The 20,071-nt window shown below is 38.5% G+C and overlaps 1 protein-coding gene across 6 annotated transcripts in view; it reads left to right on the forward strand.

Moving 5' to 3' along the window:
* Window positions 1-20,071, forward strand: part of EML4 (EMAP like 4) — a 153,489-nt gene that overhangs the window by 16,351 nt on the left and 117,067 nt on the right. The window contains exon 1 of one of the 6 annotated variants that reach the window (XM_046939706.1): window positions 19,988-20,070. The exons of the other annotated variants lie outside the window; for them this stretch is intronic. The gene's annotated coding sequence lies outside the window, so the exon portion shown is untranslated. Of the gene's footprint in view, window positions 1-19,987; window position 20,071 lie in introns of those variants that run through there. 6 annotated transcript variants of the gene reach the window in all.

Consider the following 20,071-nt stretch of genomic DNA (forward strand, 5'->3'; position numbering starts at 1 on the left):
AGCCATATAGAGCAGTTATTGTAATTATCAAGATATTATGTATAATTATAGTTATTTACTCTGCTATATATTGTGGTCTTGTTAATACCATTTGTATTCTGCAGGAATTCTGCATTTTTTTCTTTCTGCTTCCTTTCAATGAACCCTTGAGAGGAGCTGCATATTAAGCCTTTTAGAAAAGGTTCAGTTTTGATGTAGTATTTGTCATCCTTTGGTATGTCATTGTTCCTGTCTGTATGAAAATGTTGCTAAATTTGTTGGAAGGGCAAACCAGACTGACTTGACTTCTGGTTGCGTTCTGCCTATGTTCCCTCCTTGAAGCAAGAACAGTATGCTCCTGTCTCCAGGAGCACACTTTGCTTGTTGAGTGTGTAAGCTCATCTGTTGGTATGATGCCTCATTGGGCAAGCTGGAACCAATCTGGAGGTGTTTCTGAGAGCCAGGCTCTCCTAGCTTGGGAACAGAAGAGTTATTGTAATTATTATTATTATTATTATTATTTTTTAAACTATTCAGCCCTTGTAAACCCTCTTCCTGTTAACACTGGCTAATGGCTATGTTTGAGAGCAGAGAAAATGAACAAGGTGAGTGCTCCTCACAACCTCATATATAAGGAGGTATGATAACATAATGTTCTTAGGATTAAAAGGCTGGTTTCTGCAGGAGACTAATTAATGATTTGTGGTTGCTGAGTTAGACGGTTTGCTGTTGACAACTACTTTATTGCATGTCTTGGGGCAAGAGTATAACTTTCACCTCCTTTTAGTCATGCTGAAGAAGTCATCCAGCCTTTCTGAGGAGCTTTGATAATTGTTGACTTGATTTTGCCCTCCACAGAGCCCAGACACAGAGGAAGCACCAGCTTTGCATCAGTGTTGCCTTTGACTTGGTTGCATTACTGTTCATTGTGAACATCAGCATTGTGCAGCATGAATGCAGCCACTGTACAGAAGGTCACAGGTAGAATAAATTTGTCATGTCTCTGGAGGACGGAAGACACAGGTCTTGGAAGTGAGAGGGCAAAGAATCTAGAATCTTGATTTGGAAAATGAATGTACTGGTGATATTGTGCCTCTAGAGTTCTGAAAAACTCTTGAGCTGGGGCGAATGAGAGCCAGTTGGATGCTTTTGGACATCACTGTTCCTCTCTTCATAGCCTAGCACCCTTTTTCTCCCTCTCAGTTTTTATGCACACCTTTCCTCCTTCCATTGTCACACTGTCTTCAGAGAAGACGACACTGGGTGCTTCTGTCTTCAAGAACGGATTTCTCTTTCCAGTGCCTTATGCACAGTGTAGTCAATCTCACTTATAATCTTAAAAGTGATACATTATCAAATTTTACCATTTCTTGAGCTAAACAAACTCTGAATGAAACATCAACTAATGATGTTATTATTCTGCTTCATCATCACTATTTGCTAGCGGTCTTTATTAAGGCAGTTATGTTTTCTCATCTGGAATGTGTGCATATTTTAACTGGGATTTTCAGTTGCTGTGTTCTAAAATAAAACAGGAGCTAACTTAATTCCAGTTTTGTCACATTTATACCTTCCATGAGAGTAGCCTCCAATTAATGACTTAATAACTTGATTTTTAATTTACAAGACCAGATTGTGAGCACCATATTCTAAAGCTGGTATGTTGTGGAGCAGCTATTCACAAGAAAGGTGAATAAGTATCAAATTACAGATTTTTTTTCTACATTAGCAATATGACCATATGTGCTTTTGAATAGCTCCAGATGGAACACTGATGGTTTATAATTCATTACTTTGGACTGAATATCTTCAGAATTTTTTATTAAAGAACCCAAACAAACGAAAAAAACCTGGCATAATTCTGAATGTTACAAAAAATAATTAAAAAAAAAAGTCTAGATGTATAAATCTAATATATTTACCTGTTTATTTCCCTCCCCACCCCCAACATTTTGGCTGCATAGTTTGCATAGCTGCACTATCACAAATCAGGGATGTGTTGGGCTGAGATTGATTGTATAGACCTTTATTGTTATGCAGTCCCTAAGTGATCGTGTTTTTACAGTGTGATTATTTTTGACATTTTTTTAAAAAGCATATTCAGATGCTTATCAAGAGTATTCCCACAGTGAATGTGAAACCTTTTAAATAAAAAGGTAAATATTTGAGAAAGTTAAAAAACCTCTAAAACAATATCATAATGGAATTGTTTTGCAACCTCGACTCTGGCTGCCAACACTAGTGCACCCTGCAACAACTTTTGAAAGAAACATGCTTTGAGAGCTTGCCAGATCATTTTGCTTAATGATCCCCTGCTCAAAAGAGAATGGAGTACTTTGTGATTATCGGATGATTTAAAGACCCCTTTGTTACAAAAGGAACCTTAGAAATAGAAATGTGAGATTAGTTCATGTTGTTGAAAGCAGTGGTTAAATACCCCAACTCAATAATTGCGACTGTGCTTGTTGGCATGGTGGAAAAAAGTGCAATTTCACGTTACAGTTGATGAAGTCACAATTGTTCCTATATCTCAGATTGCGTGGGATTTTCTTGCATGAGGAGTGCTTTTGAGTAGTCATTCCAGTTCTTCTGCCCTCCTGCTCTAGGCTATTTGATCATCTTTGATCCCCATGAGAAATGCCCCACTTGGGTTTCAAGTCCTTACTGGTGCTTGTTTGCTTATTCCTTGTGATAAGGCCCTGGGATGTACCATGGTAACGTGGAATAATCCCTGCAGTTCTAACTCTGTGTGTCTATCTGTATTTTCCTTTTTATTTATTTATTTCTCAAACAGTTGTAACAGTATTTTATAACTTAGTGTTACAGGAAACATTAACTGTACCCATGTCAATAGATTATTTCAGTCAGAGCATCACATGGGGTCTCTGTGTGACTGTGGATGACAGGCTAGCAGCAGAAGTGCTGGTTCTATCTTGCTTATTCAGCTTCATCCTCCCTTGGTTGGTTTCTGCTCTGAATGCCAAATTTCTGGAGTTTAAGAAAGGCTGTGTGTTTTTTGCTACATTTACTCCATGACGGTGTAGAATTTAACCTTGGCCATTACAATTACAGAATCAGAGTACCTGGAAAGCTCATTTCCATGGCTAAGAGCTTTATGCTGCTTTTACTACTTTTTAGGGCTAACAGTATTGTTTAGTGGTTTCTCAGAAGTCATGCAAAGTACAAAGTAGGACTTCAAAACCTTTTAAATTTAAGCCTTGGTAAGGTTTCTCCAGTGACTTCCAACTGGTCTTTAAGTGAAGATGTACTTTGCATGCTTTGAGATATTAGCTGTTTTTGTCTGCAGAACATTAGTTTTCTTTGCGTAATATTAAAAAGAAGAGTTCCATGATAAATCCTTTTTACAATAAATGTAAATTTGAATAAAATGTTAGCAATTATTTTTTTTTTCAGATCATATTCAGCTGATGGTAGAAATATGTGTGATTTGAGAGAAATCATCTTGATTTCTCAAGAAGAATTGTATTTTATACCATTATGGAAAAGTGCAACTAAGTAGAATAGCTTCTGGAGTACAGATCCTACTGTACAGTGCTATTTCTGAAATGCCACTAGGAAGGAGGCCAGGCTTAAAAGCAGAGCAAAATTTAGTAGAATGGTGCACTGGGATTACTGATCGTAAGCGTTTCATTATGCTTGTCTTATTTACATACAGCACTTGTAAATTGATTGGAGCATCTCAGGAGAAATAGCCAGAAATGTGATGTGCCTTTGTGGCCATCTTTATCTGTGTGTCTTTTTTTTCCCTTTTGGTTTGAATTTTTTATTTTAAATGGTTTTGTTGTTTTCATTAAAAACTGCCCCCATGTTTGAAAAGTTGGTTCACTCACTGGGTGTGCAAATGTAAACGTGTTTGCAAATCCTTGTGTATAAAAGGGAGGGTATTTCCATGGAGCTGCATTGAGGACTCAAGGAGTGAGCTAACCTTTGCAATATTCAGCTTTGCTTATTGGTCATTGTTGTAGGATGCTCTTGGAAGCACTGCTTTGCAAGTGAAACCCTGTAACTGTTCCATTCATTCTAGCATTGCTTGGGGAGCAGTTAACCTGGAAAACTTGCCTTGACACATGATGGTGGTTCACTGCACAGTGCTGTGTGGTTTTTTGTTTTGTTTTTGAAGAGCTGGTGATACCTGTCGAGCATTTTTTAAGCTCTGGTTGTTCCGTAGTAGCAGCAGGCCTTCAGGAAGACACTGCCACCACACCCGCCTGCAGCTCCTTTTTCTCTGGGAACTTCTCAGCCTCCCGTTTCCTACCATGCTGGTAGGATTCAACCCCTCAGAAGTATTTGTTTTGACCATTCTACAAGGCAACAGTATTTTGCTGAAGGGCAATGAGTGAAACCATTGCGGGCTGAGAAAACCTGCCTGCCTGTGCCTCTGCAAAGGCTGTAGGGCTGGTGGGGCAGGTGTGCTCCTCAGCTCCTGGAGAGACTCATGTGAACCGTGATTTGGAAAAGAGATGTGTAGACTGGTTTTGTCAGCACCGATTTTCTGATTGCAGTACAAGGGAAACGTGGAGTGCATGCACAGACAGCTTAAACAAAAAATGGCTGAGGCAGTTGTGCTCACTGTTTCCACAGAAATTGCCTTTGGGTAGAAATTGGGCATGAAGAGCACAGGCCCATATGGCAGTAATTTCCTGGAGCTATAGAATCACAGAATGACTTGGGATGGAAGTGGGACCATCTAGTTCCAACCCCTCTGCCATGGGCAGCGTTGCCAGCTGCTAAATGAGGAATTAAATCACTAGGAGGAATTAAAATTTGGAAAAAAGAAGGGTGATGCTATGATAGGAGGTGCAGATACCTCCTCTTGGTGAATGTGGGTTAACAGAATACAACAGACAGCACTGTATCTCTGAGTTAAATGCTTAAACATAGAATAGATTAAATACACTGGTCTGTGCAAAATAAGAAAAAAATTAGGGATGCATGATCACATTTGAATACGTAAAGGGAAGTGGCAGAGGTGACTGGGATTTTTAATTACAGAAATACCAAATATTATTACAAACAGGTGACCTATAGTGTCTTCTACATAGGAAAAGCTGCTTCATGAGAATGGAATTTTTAATATGTAGTAATTCTGATACTGTGTGAGCATTGTGTGGTCTCATTTCTTAGCCTGGGTTGCCACAAGCAATTGCAGTAACTAAATGTGCTGAAACACATTTGCATAAAAATCTACAGTATTTGAAATGATATATTTTCTCCCACTGTTGAATGACATACCTGAATGTGATGAAGTTAATTTCTTTGTAGAGAAGTTCCTCAAGTTTGCTTTTTTTTAAAAAAAAAAAAAGATTGTTATGGCTTTTTGCACAAGCATATTTATAAATGAAGGTATTACAACGTCTGAAAAAATACCTTTTGATTTCTTTGCTCTTTTTGTAAAAGTGTTTGAAATTTTTAGCTTGAGATTTCTGAAGAGGAAACTGTTAGGCATGGTCCTGAATCTGCGAAAATGTTGCTGGAAAAACTCAGTAAAACTGCTCACAAAAGGAGTTGCAGCTGCTTACAAGTTACACACAAAAGCAGGTGCTCTCAGCTTACAATCCTAAAGCATCAAGTTAAAAGCACCAAATTTTAGTAGTGCAATTGCCATATGGGATTTATATTTATGGAAGCATAGTGTGAAATGGCTCTGATTTTGTTTCCTTAGCTGGATTAGTTTCACCTACTTCTTGTGGTGCTCTCTGGTTGTCCAGATAAGAGTAACTTGAGTGACAAATGTGTGATTGTGTAATGTGGTTTTCTAGATGCTTCTGGTAGACACAAGTAAACCTCTAGCCTGTATGACCTTCAAGTCTAGTGAACCATTACACCAAGTCACTGGATGCGACTTCAGACTTCCTTCAAATGTCTAAATGGTTATTCAGTTTTATTCTATTTTCCAAGTGATTTAACCAAGATGTATCTATTTCAGTTCTGAATTTCTGATGGCATGCTATCTTCAGTCATGAAGTGCCTCTCATTCATTCAGAATGCGTTTTTGTAAATGACACTTTACAAGCCAACAGGCAAGAATTAGATACTGATAAGCGTTGGCATCTTCAGTCACCGATCAAGCTCTGCCACACTTGCTCTAAGGGTTTCAGTGTTCTATTTTTCTCTCCTTACATCTGTGCATGTAGGTCTTGTTATTTGCTTTTTAGCCAATTTGCAGACGTGTGTTGGTTGAATTATTTGTGGTTTTATTCCTTTGCAATTGAGGAGATAGCAAAACCTGCTGGGACTAATGTGTGTTTGCATGTTACTGACGTGACCGGTGTAAGTGGTTTTGCTTTGCATGAACGTAATGTATGCTTGAAGTGTAAGTGAAAGTGAAGTGTAAGTGCAACTCCGCAAGGATGATAAGGAATTTAACACTTAACATCTTTCCTATGTTTTTGATACTATTCCAGCAGTACTAATTCAATACATTCCATGGAACCCATTTGACCAGATGTTGTAGAAGATGTGGCATTTCTGCCTGTGATACAAGGAATCTTCGTAATAGTGGAAGATACTGCATAAATCATCAATATTTTAACTTCTACAATGACTTTTACCCACGCATGCTTGCCTCAGCATCCTCAATTTGTTTGTGCACTTCATTTTTTTTGTAAATGACCACAACTTTAAGCAATATTACTGTGGAGGTAAATATTTTTTGGTATTTGGGTTGTACTAAGGGATGTTGTTTAGTGGGGAAATACTGATGGTAGGCAGGTGGTTGGACTGGGTGATCTTGAAGGTCTTTTCTAACCTTGGTGATTCTAGGATTTTTGTGAGAGTCCTAGTACTGGACAAGCTTGCCTTCCTTCCAGAGGAAGGATAAATTGAACTCTTTGCTTAACAGTGCTGAAACCACCTGAAATTTGCCATCTGTAAGTGACAACTGAAGAAAACTCAAAATAGTAGTTCTTACATGAAAATAGCATTCTTATTAGCCTAAGTGAGGTGTACCCACGTAATCATGGGATAGGAAGAGCTGAGTCTGTGTATGCTTTTGTATATACAAAAATCCTGTTACTGACTGTCCTCCTTACTTCTTGATATCTTGAAGATCATCACTGACCCTGAAGTGAACTTCTTTATTGGTCATTGTGAGATCAGTGAGGAAACAAGCAAGTCTCAGTTCTTCATTCAGAATTCTATTATCTCTCTCAACATTTTTAAGAAAAGGGAAACTCTGTGCTGAACTTCACCTTTTTATGGTTGGATTAAATATCTGGCATGCTAAATGCTTATGAATTCTCCTTTACAGCTGGGTTTACATTTGTATTTAGTTGTTGTAACCTGTGTGTAACAGATATAAACCATTTGAAGGACCTATCAAAAGAGTTTAGTGGTTCCTTGGTTTTTCACCTGTGCAGTTACTGTTCCTTATTTCACCTTGCTAGGAAATGTGAATTATAGACAGGTTTCAAACTGAATAGTAAATTTCAGTTAGTCTCCTAAAGCTAGCATGGACTTCAAACATGGAGTATGTTCATTATATTTATATCAAAAAGTAGTAATTACTGTTGTATTTTACATATAGAATAGAATAGCTCACATTGTTTAAAAGCTTAGTATGCTTCCATCTGCTCCAGGTTTAAGCTATCACACACTGAAACAAAATTTTCCCCTCTCCTCCTTAGCAGGCTTTCTGAAGTGAGGACTGTCTGTCACCATAAACTGAAGTTGTCACAGTAAACTTTAATGAAACTTTTTTTGGTACACACAACAGAATCACAGCAGGTCTAATATCAAATATAAATCTGTGCTGTTCCTCTCTCATTGGTGAAGTTCTGTTGATCAGCATCAATCAATTCAGAAATGCAGCAATACTGCCTTTTTGAGACACTAGGCAGACATTTATATTGGAGCAAAGTTTGTTGCGTCAGCTCTATTACAGAAAATCTGTTTTCCCTGGATTGTTCTATAGATCTTATAGTGACTTTGGCTAGCCATCATATGCTTCTATTTCCGTAAGTTTATCTGTTTGTTTCATAATGAAGTTGGATGTTCTACAACGAATTTCTCTCCACAGAGAGAAATTGGGTGATGCATATGTACGTATGTTGCTCTGAAAGTAATGCCTTCTGTTTATTTCCATGGAAACTGCAGCAGAAATGAAGACCACCATAACACTCTGATAGAGCAAATTTTCAGTTACAAAACACTCTTTTTCAACACAGTCATCACCATTAGCTATACATTTTCACCAGTGATGAACAAGAGCCTGTATGCTGTGACTGTAATAATGTGCACCAGTAGAGGTGCCCCACTGTGACCGCTGCTGAAGTGCACTACCCCCCACCTCACTGTGCTCACACCCACTGTTTGGTTTCCATAAACGTTCAGAAAGCACCAATGAATGTCAGAGGGTGCCATTTTTTTCCACATGGAGGAATTCAGTGACACACCTTTGCTTCATGTGCTCTTCCACATCAGATGCCATTGTGCCATACTGTCTCTCTGCTGCCATCTGTCTCATAGCAGCAACGTTTAATGTAATATTGGTGGGAAGGTTCAACTTCTACTGCCATACCTCCACCATCTACCTCTGGTGGCACGGGCAAGCATAATAAAATAGGAGACATTACTTTTGAAGCAGCCCTTAATATACTTCAGGATTTGTTGAAATGTTGTAAACCAGTCATGGAGTTGTGACTTCAGAGTGTGGCCTAGTGGGAGTAGAATATCAGAGAGCATCTTAGAAAATTTCCATTTCAGATTGCTCATCTTTTGTCCCATGTGGTTATTCACTGATAAGTTTGTACTATTAGCTTCTTGGCTACCTCTGTCTGTTGCTCAGGGGTAATCAGTTTTCACTGATGAAAATCTGTATCATCTGCTGTATGTTGTGTGGATGTTCTTGTGTACAGATGTCAGAAAAACACTGTGTATTTCTGGATATTTATTATTTTTTGTCTTGCCTTTTCCTGTAAGAATGAGCACTGAGAGATGACCCAACCTTTTAGAGCATCTGCTGACAAGAATGTATCAGAAGACCATAGAATGGATCTTCTATTTCTGCCTTCTGGCTGGCACTATATTTTGATTTGTTGGTATATTACATTTGTAATCCTATACCGAGTATGATCTCCAAGAATAGATTATGGAATTACTGAAAATTGTAGGATGGAACCTCTGGAGGTCATCTGGTCCAACATCCCCCTCCCCCAGCAGTATTGCCCTCAGGGTCTGATTGTCTTATTTGGAATCTGAATTTTGAACTTCTCCAAGGTTGGAAATGTTTTAACTGGTACGGATGGGAAGGAAAAAAAACCGGTCTGCATTAGGAGAGGTTTAGCACTAAAACAAATTGCTAAGTTGGAGCTCCTGTTTTGCAACTTGGGATGTTTCCTTCATGCATGCCACTTCACCAAGCGCTTCTGAGCAGAGTTGGATGTTTTGGTCTTCACTAAGCGGTGGCAAAGGCTACAAAGAGTACAATTGCATCCCCATTTGACTTTTCCATAGGCTGAACAAGTTCAGTTTTTGCTGTCTGAGATCACACGTATGTGCTGCAGCCTGCTTTTGGTCTTAATGATCCCTCCCTAGACTCTCTCCAGTTGGTCAGTCTCCTAATTTGGATGTGTCTAGCTGTCACCCAGAAAGGAGTAATTATTTCTGCTAGCCTTCTGGCTGCACTTTTGCTCACATAACCCAGTGTGTGGTCAACATTGATGACAGAAAGATGCCCTGGTGGTTCCGTGCTGTTTGTCTGCCTGGATCCCCGGCTCCTTTCCTCGGTCATCTCAGTCTGTGCTGCAGTTTAAGGTTATCCTGGTGTTGCAGAGTTCTGCATTTGTTTGCTGCATTTTATGATGCTGCTGTCAATCCAGTCTTCTAGCCAGTCCTGATGCTGGTGAGGGGCAGCCCTCTCTACCATTTCAGTCCTGCCTCAGGTTGGTGCCCTCCACATGCAGGATGAGGGTGCATTCACCCCAATGGATAGATGAAGTGGTACTGACCTCCCTACTGACCTGTGGGGAACACTGCTTGAAAACAGCTACTGCCAAGACCATTAAACCAGAACCACTAACCACCATGTGGAGCCCAATAGCCCAGCTAGTTTTTCACGTAACTTTTAAAAATGACTTATGTATTATGTAAAAATGATCATTTGATCCTTATGCTTCACAAATGCATATTTGATAAGCAGATAAATGAAAATCTGAACAACAGAACAAATGATTTGTATTGTAGTTGTTTAAAATACATCAGTGATTTTAAGAAGCATTTGATTTTGGGAAGGACAGACTCCAGCAGATTAATGATCTCTTTTTAAAATTATTATATTTTTATAATTAAAATTATTATTTTTATAATTTTTTGTATTTATATAATTATTTTTATATTTATATTTAATTTATATAATTATTTTTATAATTAAAAATTATATATATAAATTATATATTTTTTATAGATATTTTTTTATCTATATCCATGATGAAAGCAGTACATTCTAAGTACTAACTACAATGAAATGAAATGGAGAATTGCAGTTTTCATTTCTTTGGTATGAACTGGGTTTTTTTTTTTTTTAAATTTGAGTTTTATTGCAGTGGTTGAGTGTGGAGGACTTTTATGGGTGGCTTGGTGGAGGAGAAAAGAACTGGTTTGAAGGAAAATAGATGACAGTCGAAGCGGAGTGTCAGGTGAACACATTGCAACTGTTTTTAGTTTTTCAACCCTACTTTAAAATCAGCCATGTCTTTAAGTCATTTTTATGTACTTTTTTGTGATTTGGGATATTCTTTTCCAGTGCTGATGACAAATCATAGTTGGAATTCTGCTTTGCGAATTATTCTTCATCTGAAAGTGAACTAGGGTGTGATTTGAATATCCTCGAGGTCCGTGAGGGTGACTGTCTTGAAACGCTTCGGCTCATCTGAACTGTGAAATAGGTAATTAGTGGCGTTTCCATTTTGCCAGAGAATGGCTTTCTGTATAGCCAGACACCGACAGTGGGTGTAAGGAAGTCGTAGCTGGAATTGAGCAGGGAACTTGCTAGGGAACAAACGAGGATGGGAGAATACGTTTCCGTCTCAGAGCCATTGATATCAGTGAGGTCTCAGAGCTCTTCCCACAGTGTGAATGTGAGGAATGTGGCTGTTAAGTGAGGATAGTGCTGCGTGGAGGAAAGTTAGTGTTGAGGGGCTGCAGGGCTCAGCCAGCAGCTCTGTGTGATGGTTCTGTATGGCCCTGCATTGTCAGATGCAAGAGTTGTACACCCACATTCCTGCTCTCCTTCCTTGACATCTCTCCCTCTCTATCCCCCTTCTCTTTCCCACAAATTGACCACAGCAATCCATTGTTTTATGACTAGTACTTACTAGGATAGTAAGTGTAAATCCTAGTTTAGCGAGTTGGAAATTTCTATCCCTAAGCAGTACTGCAGGGAGTAGAAGCTTTGAGCGCAGCTGTGCTTGCTCCATGGAAGCAGTGCAGCCACTCAAGCATGGGCACTGGGGGGAAAAAAGGGGGTTGACATAGGGTTGGGCTTGGGAAGAATTTGGCTTGTGCTGTAGAAAGGCATTCGGGTGCATGCATTGGTTGTATTGAGCTGGATCTCTGTAGTGTAAAATCTTGGAAGGTGTTGCTGCTGTGGAGATGTTTCTATTTACTGTTGCTTATTGTGTTCAATGCATATCCTTTATCTCAAATATATACACATAGCCATATTTAATTCAAGTAAACTTTAAATTGTGCCTTGGTAAGTATACTCATTTTGCTAACCTCACCAGATCCATTATTATTTGTACATTTTTCTTTTTTATTTTGTTTGAGTTGGACTTAGAAAAGTTTGCACAATACCAAAGATGTGTTTGCATGCCTTTTAACTATGCCAAGGAGCTCTGATTGTCAAAAGATACAGAAGTATGTTGGCTTTGCAAGCACGCAAGCATTTGGAAGATGATTTAAATGAATATCTCTTTGATATGAGATACTGTGATGAATGAACTTCAATTTTACACCAGGCATCACTTTTTTTTAATTATCAGAACATCACCTGCAAAAGAAAATTATGGCAGAGATCCAAACAAGAGGCCTTGAAATGAGCAAAAAATACACACTTTGCCATAGAAAGTTCTCATGAATTAGTTGTTTTAAGTGTTGATACAATTTGTTGGAAGGTTATGATTAAACTAAGTAACACTTTCTCTCTAAATTCGTAATTTTTAACTTAATGTTCTTGCAATTAATCTGGAAAAGTCCATTCTACACATGATTTTTATACAGTTGTGTATGGTAGTAATATGACTTACTGACATGTCAGATCTAAAGGCGACTGTAGATGCATTGACCTTCTGTTCTTAAATCCTTGAATTTGCTGGAAGCACAAAGTAAAATCATGATCTTTCATTGTGTAAGGTGATGGAGGTACAGATTGATGCTAACAGAAACACTTACAAGAAAGAATGCATTCTTTTTTGAGTAAAAGCCTGTTTGCCCTGCCTTGAGAAGTATTCGCTCTTAATCTCCCATCAGTTACACAAGAAAAGTAAAAGCTATTTCAACTGGCAGCCCAGTATGTCTTGAAAATTAATGAAAGATACATTATTTATATTATTTACTTTGTTAGGAGCAACGGTGAATATTATGCTTTTCTGTTTATTTTATTCCCATCCACATATTGCCTAAAGCATATCCAGCTGTGGTTATATGTGTAAACTAATGTATATATGAAACTGGAAAATCTGGTCTTTGTTGTGACTTAGTCAAGATCACATGCGATCCTTAGGTTCCTGATGCAAATCAGTAACTGTAGTCTGTCTGTACAGGACAACTAACTTTTAAGTAGTTCTGTTGATCATGGGGTGCATGTGTCCCTTTGCATAACCATTGATTTGCAGCTATACAGCTGTTTTAAAATGCCTTAGTCAGTCTGCCAAGTTATTTTTGGTGAATGTAATTGCTGCTCTAATAATTACTTGCTTGTGTTTGGAAACTGCAACTTGTAACTTTTTTGGTACACAGTAGTCATAGTCACATGTGGAATTGTCTAATAATGCCTGTTCTGTAAAGCAGGAGCTCTTGGAGTTTTGCACTGTATGGACGCACCAGATCTGGAGCCAGAGCTCCACTGGCATTTTGCATTTAGTAAATATGGTAGAACAAAAGAATAAACTTCACTTATGAAGGGCGCAAAAAGCCTAACATGGGAAAAAAACAAACAAATAAACATTTTCTGTGGATTGCAACAAGGGATATCTGAAATTCGTCAGAAGAACTGGAAGCATAGTGGGAGTGCAAATGTAAGTAAAAATAGAATTAAAAACAGTACTGAGGCTGAATTTAAAGTCCATTTGGTATACCTGCTCACTGTGTGATTGGTACCCACCACCTGTTGCTCTGCTCTGGGGCTCAGCTGCTATGCTCCCTCATTCCCTCCAGGTGCAGGCAGGTGAAACAATGCGCTGGCAGTGACTGGCTGCTTGTTGGCAGGATTTGGGCTAGTGGATGGGCACTTGCTCCAGAACTGGGAAACGGCACTGCAGTGGGTTCCAGCCAGGTTTATGAGTGATGGCAAGCCTCCTGTGTCTATTTGGTCTCGGTGTTCTCCATTGTTAGTAGGCCCAGTTGTTTGAAGCTGTGATAGCTATGATTGTCACTGCTATTTTTTACTTCTTTAGTAAAGTATTTAGAAAAACTGACTTTCACTCTGTGTGCCTTGAAAGTCCAGTGGATTACTCTCTGATGGTGCTTGTTTAACCATCTGAGGTCATGCACAATTAACATGTGTTACAATGGCAGTGGTAATTACCCTGCCCAGTAAGTGTGCATAATTTCTGCTCACTTACTGGAAGATTATTTGAATATTCCCTCGGTGTAGCTTATGGCAGCAGGGAGGTGGATCCCCATGCTAAAAATAATAAAGGAAGACACATTTCTATGTTGCATCAGTTTTCAGCATGCTTAAACTAATGTCTTACGCAAGAGCACGTCTCCTTTAGCTGATTTTTATGAAGTCTTCTGACAAGTTTAACTGCTCCAAACGAAATGAAACCACCCCCAGGCATGTACACACACTCAAATAGGCCATTTAAAGCAAGCTGCATTCACTGTGCAGATTTTGGGAGGCCTAATGGAGAGGCCAGGTGAAATCAGGGGGAAAATGTGGTGAGCTTTACACACTCTGCTTTGGGGAAGTGCAGCTCTTCAGAGCTGCTGGCTTACACTGGGGCAGAGCCGTTGATCTAGGGGCAGCTGTTGTTGGGGGCAGTGCACCTTTCTTTAAGGAGGCTTTACCAAATGCCTAGTGTAAACCTGACACAGCTCCATACCATCTCCTCAGGCAATGTTGCTGTCACAGACAGCAGAGCTCAGCGCTGCTCTTCCACCCCCTGTGAGGAGCTGCAGCTGCCATGAGGCCTCCCCTCAGCTCCTCTGCCCTGAGCTGAGCAAACCCAGGGACCTCAGCTGCTCCTCATGCACCTTGTCCTCTGGATTCTTCATCATCTTTGTAACCCTCCTTTGGATGCTCTTTATTATGTGTATGTACCTGTTTTCAGTCATTTTTAAACAAATAGGAGCTGCCAGTATTAGGAATCTTGTAGAACTTACATGGAAATGCTTCCATGCTTAAAAATAACCAGACATTCCTCTTTTCTGTTTTGCTTTAGTTGTAGAATAATATTTTTGCTCTCTGCTTTGGTGAGTTATGTGTTTTGCTTGAATATAGCTGGTAGCTGACAAAATAGCATCAATGGTATCTCCAGTAGTCTAAGGAGCTGTTGACCTATGCATTTTAAGACAGTCCCTTAACCTGCAGGCTCACTTATGCTATTTCCAAGAAAGCGTTTTCCTCCCAAGGCACGCGTTCCTGCAGCTCAACAGTGCTCAACAGGGGACATATCTCATCTCAGAGGCAGAGAATAGGTAGGCATGAAGCAGAAAGTCCTTACCCTCTAAAATGCTAGAAAATGTTCTGAATAAGGATTTTAAAGGAAGAGGTATGTATGACTTAAAAATTTACATGAAGAGCTGGCATTACTGTTTGTGCCTCTGTAAAAACAGTCTGGCACATCTGACAAGTGAGCTGAGCCAAAAAATAAAGGTGTTTTAAAAATAATTATTTTCTTGGATTCACATTTGAACTTGAATCAAAATTTACACTTGTATGAAGTAGACTTGTATTGAATAGACTAAAAAGTGCAAAATTGATTTTAAATGTTTCTGAATTTTGAAAGGCCTCTGCTTGTGGCAGACTGAAGTTACAATTAGTACTGTTAAGTATTAAAATACTGCTGTATTTTAAATAAAATTCACAAACATGTAAGTATGGGGGCTGGAAATTATAGTGTACCTAAATATATCTAGATACAGTGAGAAGCTGTACTAGATTACAGTTCAAATTTAAAAAAAAAAAAAGACTGATTCTATTGACTTGTGTTTTGCATCAAATTGTGTTCTAGCAGGCTTAATCATGAGCCATTGCTCTTTTTTTCTTACATATAGTACAAGGTCTCTTAATGTTTTATCTATGCAATCAACTTTCTCAACATTAACTAATTACCGATGCAGATAATATCAGAGATGTAATTAGAGTTCTGTATGTTAGGCTGTTTTGTTGTTTTTGCTTATGGTAAATGGAAGATTTTCCTCACTGATTCAGGTTAGCTGAAAGATTTGAAGTTATCATTCAGAATTATAGGTACAGTTTTTCCTACTTGTTGTTTCTTTTGACTTGGAATATGAAGGAAGAATTTATTTTTGCCAGTGTTAAGAACTTCTAAAAAATGTAGTTCTCCATTGAAAGGTGTTGGACTTGAGAATTACTGATCTGGAAAGAGGATCTAAGCTGTGTGTGCTTTCACAGGTTCCCTCAGTTTTGATTGCCTGCCTACTGAAGAATAAAATAGAGACACCTGACTGCAATTTTCTGAATTCTATTACAGCACTTGTAATTATTTAAACTCAGACATGCTGGCAATGATTAAAAAAAAAAAAATAAAAATTCAGTCTCTTCCTCGTCTGTCTCCACCCCCACTTATTGCTTATTTAGACCTAAAGCAAATTAGCTTGGACTGGAAAATGTTTTGAATATCTTTGTAATACATAAAGGAAACTAAACCATGGTTATGTGTCCTGGTATGGGCAATATGTGGTTTTGTAGTGAACATCAAGGTTGTTAATAGTTTCCTAATTACCCTAAGTAATATACAGGAAAACATATCAAATTTGAAACTCTGAGCTGATAGCTAACGTGAGCCCATACAATTGCAGTGAATTTGTGGAGGAAGGATTTATTTCCCTCCCTCCTAGCCCTTCAGACAAATTCCTGATAGCATTAACTTAGGTAAGAAATCTGAGTAATTAGAGTTAGGTCATATAAGTTTTAAGTAACATCTGGTCTCAGAAAAGGAGGGGAAAAAAGAACACATCTCCTCTCCTTTAAAAAAAAAAAAAAAAAAAAAAGCTGGGGGAGGGGGAAGGGAAGTTGGGAGACAGTAATACAGCAAGACTGAGTCAACAGGGATCTTTCAGAAAAGGGAAATTCAGCCCTTCTGAAACCAATACAGAAAGTCATAAAATGCTTGAGACAAATGTATAGGAAGGAAACCAGAATGGGTGATAGGTCTGTGAGGCAGATGGCCTGTTCTGTAATGTGTCACCTTACAAAAATAGGAAGAGCTGCAATAGTTCCTTCTGTAATTGGTACTTAAATGAAAAAGTAGAAGGGCTGCGATGGTGAGTACTTCAGTTCTGTGGGTTTTGTTTTGTCTGGTTAATAAGAATGAAATATTCTAAAGCCGTAGGATAATGCTTGATCTGTTGCACTGAAATACACATAGCAAGCTGTTGTGGCCAGATGAATATACCAAAAAGTTCCAGTAAAGTTGAAGGATGAAGGAGTTGCAGCGTTCCAAAAATGTGCATTTTTGCCTTCAGTGCGAGTAGTATGGTGAGATGACAAAAAAACTGTGTAAGAATCATCAGTTACTATTGTAGTTAAGACTAGGCAAACTCATAAAGAAATACAGAGTAACCCAATGAATCAGCAGGAGGGAATGACAAGGAGACAAGAAAATTATGTTGGACTAATAGGATTTGCAGAGGCTTAATTACTGTCTTGTGAAGGAAGGGAGCAGGATGAACATGAGTGTTCAGAATCTTGATGTAGGCTCAAAACCCAAGGTTAAACAACCACACTTTAAATACAAAGAGGAAAACAGATTGTTTTATCTAAGTGCTTGCCTCTAAGGGATTGAAAAAAAGGGGTGGGGGAAGTGTTTGAAACAATGGAAAGGTAGAGCATCGCCTGTAAACAATGAGCAGGCGGTGAAACTGAACCCAAGGAAAAGGGAAAACTCCCACCCGCTCTTTTTTTCCCTATCCTTGTTCTCACAGAACTAGTGTTTACACTGAAAAACGCATCTCCTTTGGAGAAGCTAAAGCAGAGAGCTCTCCTGAGATTTGGGATGATTTAGTCTTTCATACGGATAGCAAATAGATGTTACAGTAAATAGTCTATTTTTATAAAACTACAGTTATCACGCTTTTGGACGTAGGCATGTTTCAGAGGTGTTTTTTTTTTTCTTTTGCTTGTCAGTGGAAAGCATATTTGAATGCATTTTTAACATAAATGAAGAAGCAAATAATGACTATTTTAGAAATGTGCTGTTGGTTAAATGAACCAGTAGTCAGAGAATCGCAGAATCATAGAGGTTGGAAGGGACCTCTGGAGAGCTTTGAGTCCAATCCCCCTGCTAAAAGTAGATTCCCTACTGTAAACAGTTTTTACCTGAAGCCCAGCCCTACTGCATGAGTAGCTCTCAGCTTCTATGTGCCTCAGGTCCCCCAGAGGCTGCAGGAATGTTCCCTTAGTAGTGTGGTTTGTCTACTTCCTTTTTCATTTTGATGTCATGTTGGGTATGGTGGGTCTTCTCACTAGTCCTTCAGATTTCTGAGATCTGTTGTGAACTTTTCAAAGGCTGGTGCGTGATTTATAGGCTGAATTTGTAGGATGTGGGTATTTTGTCCTACAGTAGGATGCACAGGTGTCCCCCATTATGGTAGGGAGAGCTCCATAGTCTGTGATGAAGAAACAACCTTTCGTGGTGCTTATTTCCTACCAAATTGTCATCAATGAGCATCAAATGGTATGAAATATTTTCAGAGAGGCTTTAAGTTTACTGTGTGCTTAGCAAGTACTCTTTTGCCTTCTCATTCACTACAAGTTACAGAGAGCATCTGCGAAGCAGTTTGCATGCCTAATGGACTTAGACTTGAGTTTGTTACTTTTGTACTCAGGTGTGTGTGTGTGTGTAAATAATTCACATGTGAATTGCTTATGCAAGTATGTTCAAGCAGAAAATTCACACTTCAAATGCTTTATGTCATGGATGCAAAGTACTTTCTTGGGCATGAGGAGGCCTCATGTCAAAGTGTTATCTCAATATGTACTTCTGAAGCTTGCGAAAGAAAGGCACTTTAACTTCTTTTTATTACTGTTTGCACTGAATTATGGCAGTTAATCATTGCATGTGTGTAGGTATGTGGAGAATGTGTCCATGAAAGCAGTAAATCTAACAATTCAAGTTCTTTGCTTCAACTCTGCTCTGAATGAGATCTACCTGTGTGTGGTTTTTCCCGTGTTAGTTGCTTTAAAAGCATTTTTAAGTTCAAGAAGCACTGGTGAACAGTGTCTTACTAAAAAATGCTCTTGTAATGCTTCTTTGTAATTGTTGTTATATATTCTGAAGCACAGTAAAGTTGAAATATAGTTGTGCATCCTGAATTATAGTTCAGTATAATGAAGCAATAGATATGATAATGCATATATTTGTCAAAGGCAAAAATAAACAAAAAAGCAGAAATTGCGTTGTTTTCTTCATTATCACTCAGTATGGAGCTGGCAGTATTTGTTTTACAGTAACTGAAGGAGAAATGCACAGTTGAATTAAAGGAAGCTGCTATTTTTACCAACTGTATAGGAAAACCCATGATAATACCTTTCACCTCCTTGGTGACCTTCAAGAACATGCTGGTGTCTCTCTAGACCAGTAATTCGTATTTAACTTCATTTATCACCAGCTCATTTCAAGAAAGGTACAAAACCTCTCTGCCAAACCAATGCAGTGTGACCTTCCTCCTTGGTTTTAACAGAAGTTGTCTTAATTTCTGAAGAATTGTGCTTTGCATTTCCTTTTGAAACACTTGTGGGTTTTTTTTTAATCTTGCCTATTATGTCCATTTGAAAAATGGGCTTTCTGTTTTTTTAATGCCTGCTTTTGTTACTATTAATCTGAATATATACACTCCTTGAAAGTGGTGTTTTAAGGAATGGCTGCATCTTTTGACTTGTATTTGTTAAATGCAAATGTTTTTATTAATGTATGTGCAACAGTACTTCTATTTAGAGTGCTATCCTAGTTTTGGGGTATACATTAATATAAATTGCTCGTATTGGTCATTGTGAAAATGCTTCTTTTCCGAATCTTTGCTTTCATTAGATTTTCTAATACAAGTAAGAACAAAGTCCTCAGTAAATACTTTTTTCTCCTGTTCTTAACATTGTTTTGAAGATTACATTTTTTTTTTCTAACAAAATCATTCAAGCAAGGCATGCTAAAGCAAAAACCAAAAAATTCATTTTGATTGTAAGGAATGTTAAAATGAGTTATAATAGAAAAATATTGTTGCCTTTTTGTGAATCTTTGTGTTTCTTTGTGGTCAGTTTGAAGGAAGTGAGTACTTTGCATCCTGCTCAGTGTGGGAGGCTTGGTGTTAACTTTTTTTAAACCATTATTTGTGACTGACACATCCTGGTGTAGTTTACTCTTCCCGCTAGCGACCTTGAAAGCATGTCTGTGCAATAATTGGTTAGAGCTGGAACAAAAGATAGTTCTGTCTAAGATTTGTTTGAATTCAGGAAGCTGTGTTTGCCAAAGTAAAAACTTGGTGACGCAACTATGTCAGGTTTCAACAGCCACACCTCTGCTAAGCAGTTTTCAGTTTTCAATTTTAACCTTTGTTCATAGCTGTATTCTGCTCCCAGCAAAACATCAGAGGTGGTTTTCTGCCATCTGTTGCAGTGGAGTTGTTCTAAAGGAATGACAAGGTTCAAAAGGAACACGTGTTGTTGAGG

The sequence above is a fragment of the Gallus gallus genome, chromosome 3 (genome assembly GCF_016699485.2).
Source record: "Gallus gallus isolate bGalGal1 chromosome 3, bGalGal1.mat.broiler.GRCg7b, whole genome shotgun sequence".
Taxonomy (NCBI): Eukaryota; Metazoa; Chordata; class Aves; order Galliformes; family Phasianidae; genus Gallus; species Gallus gallus.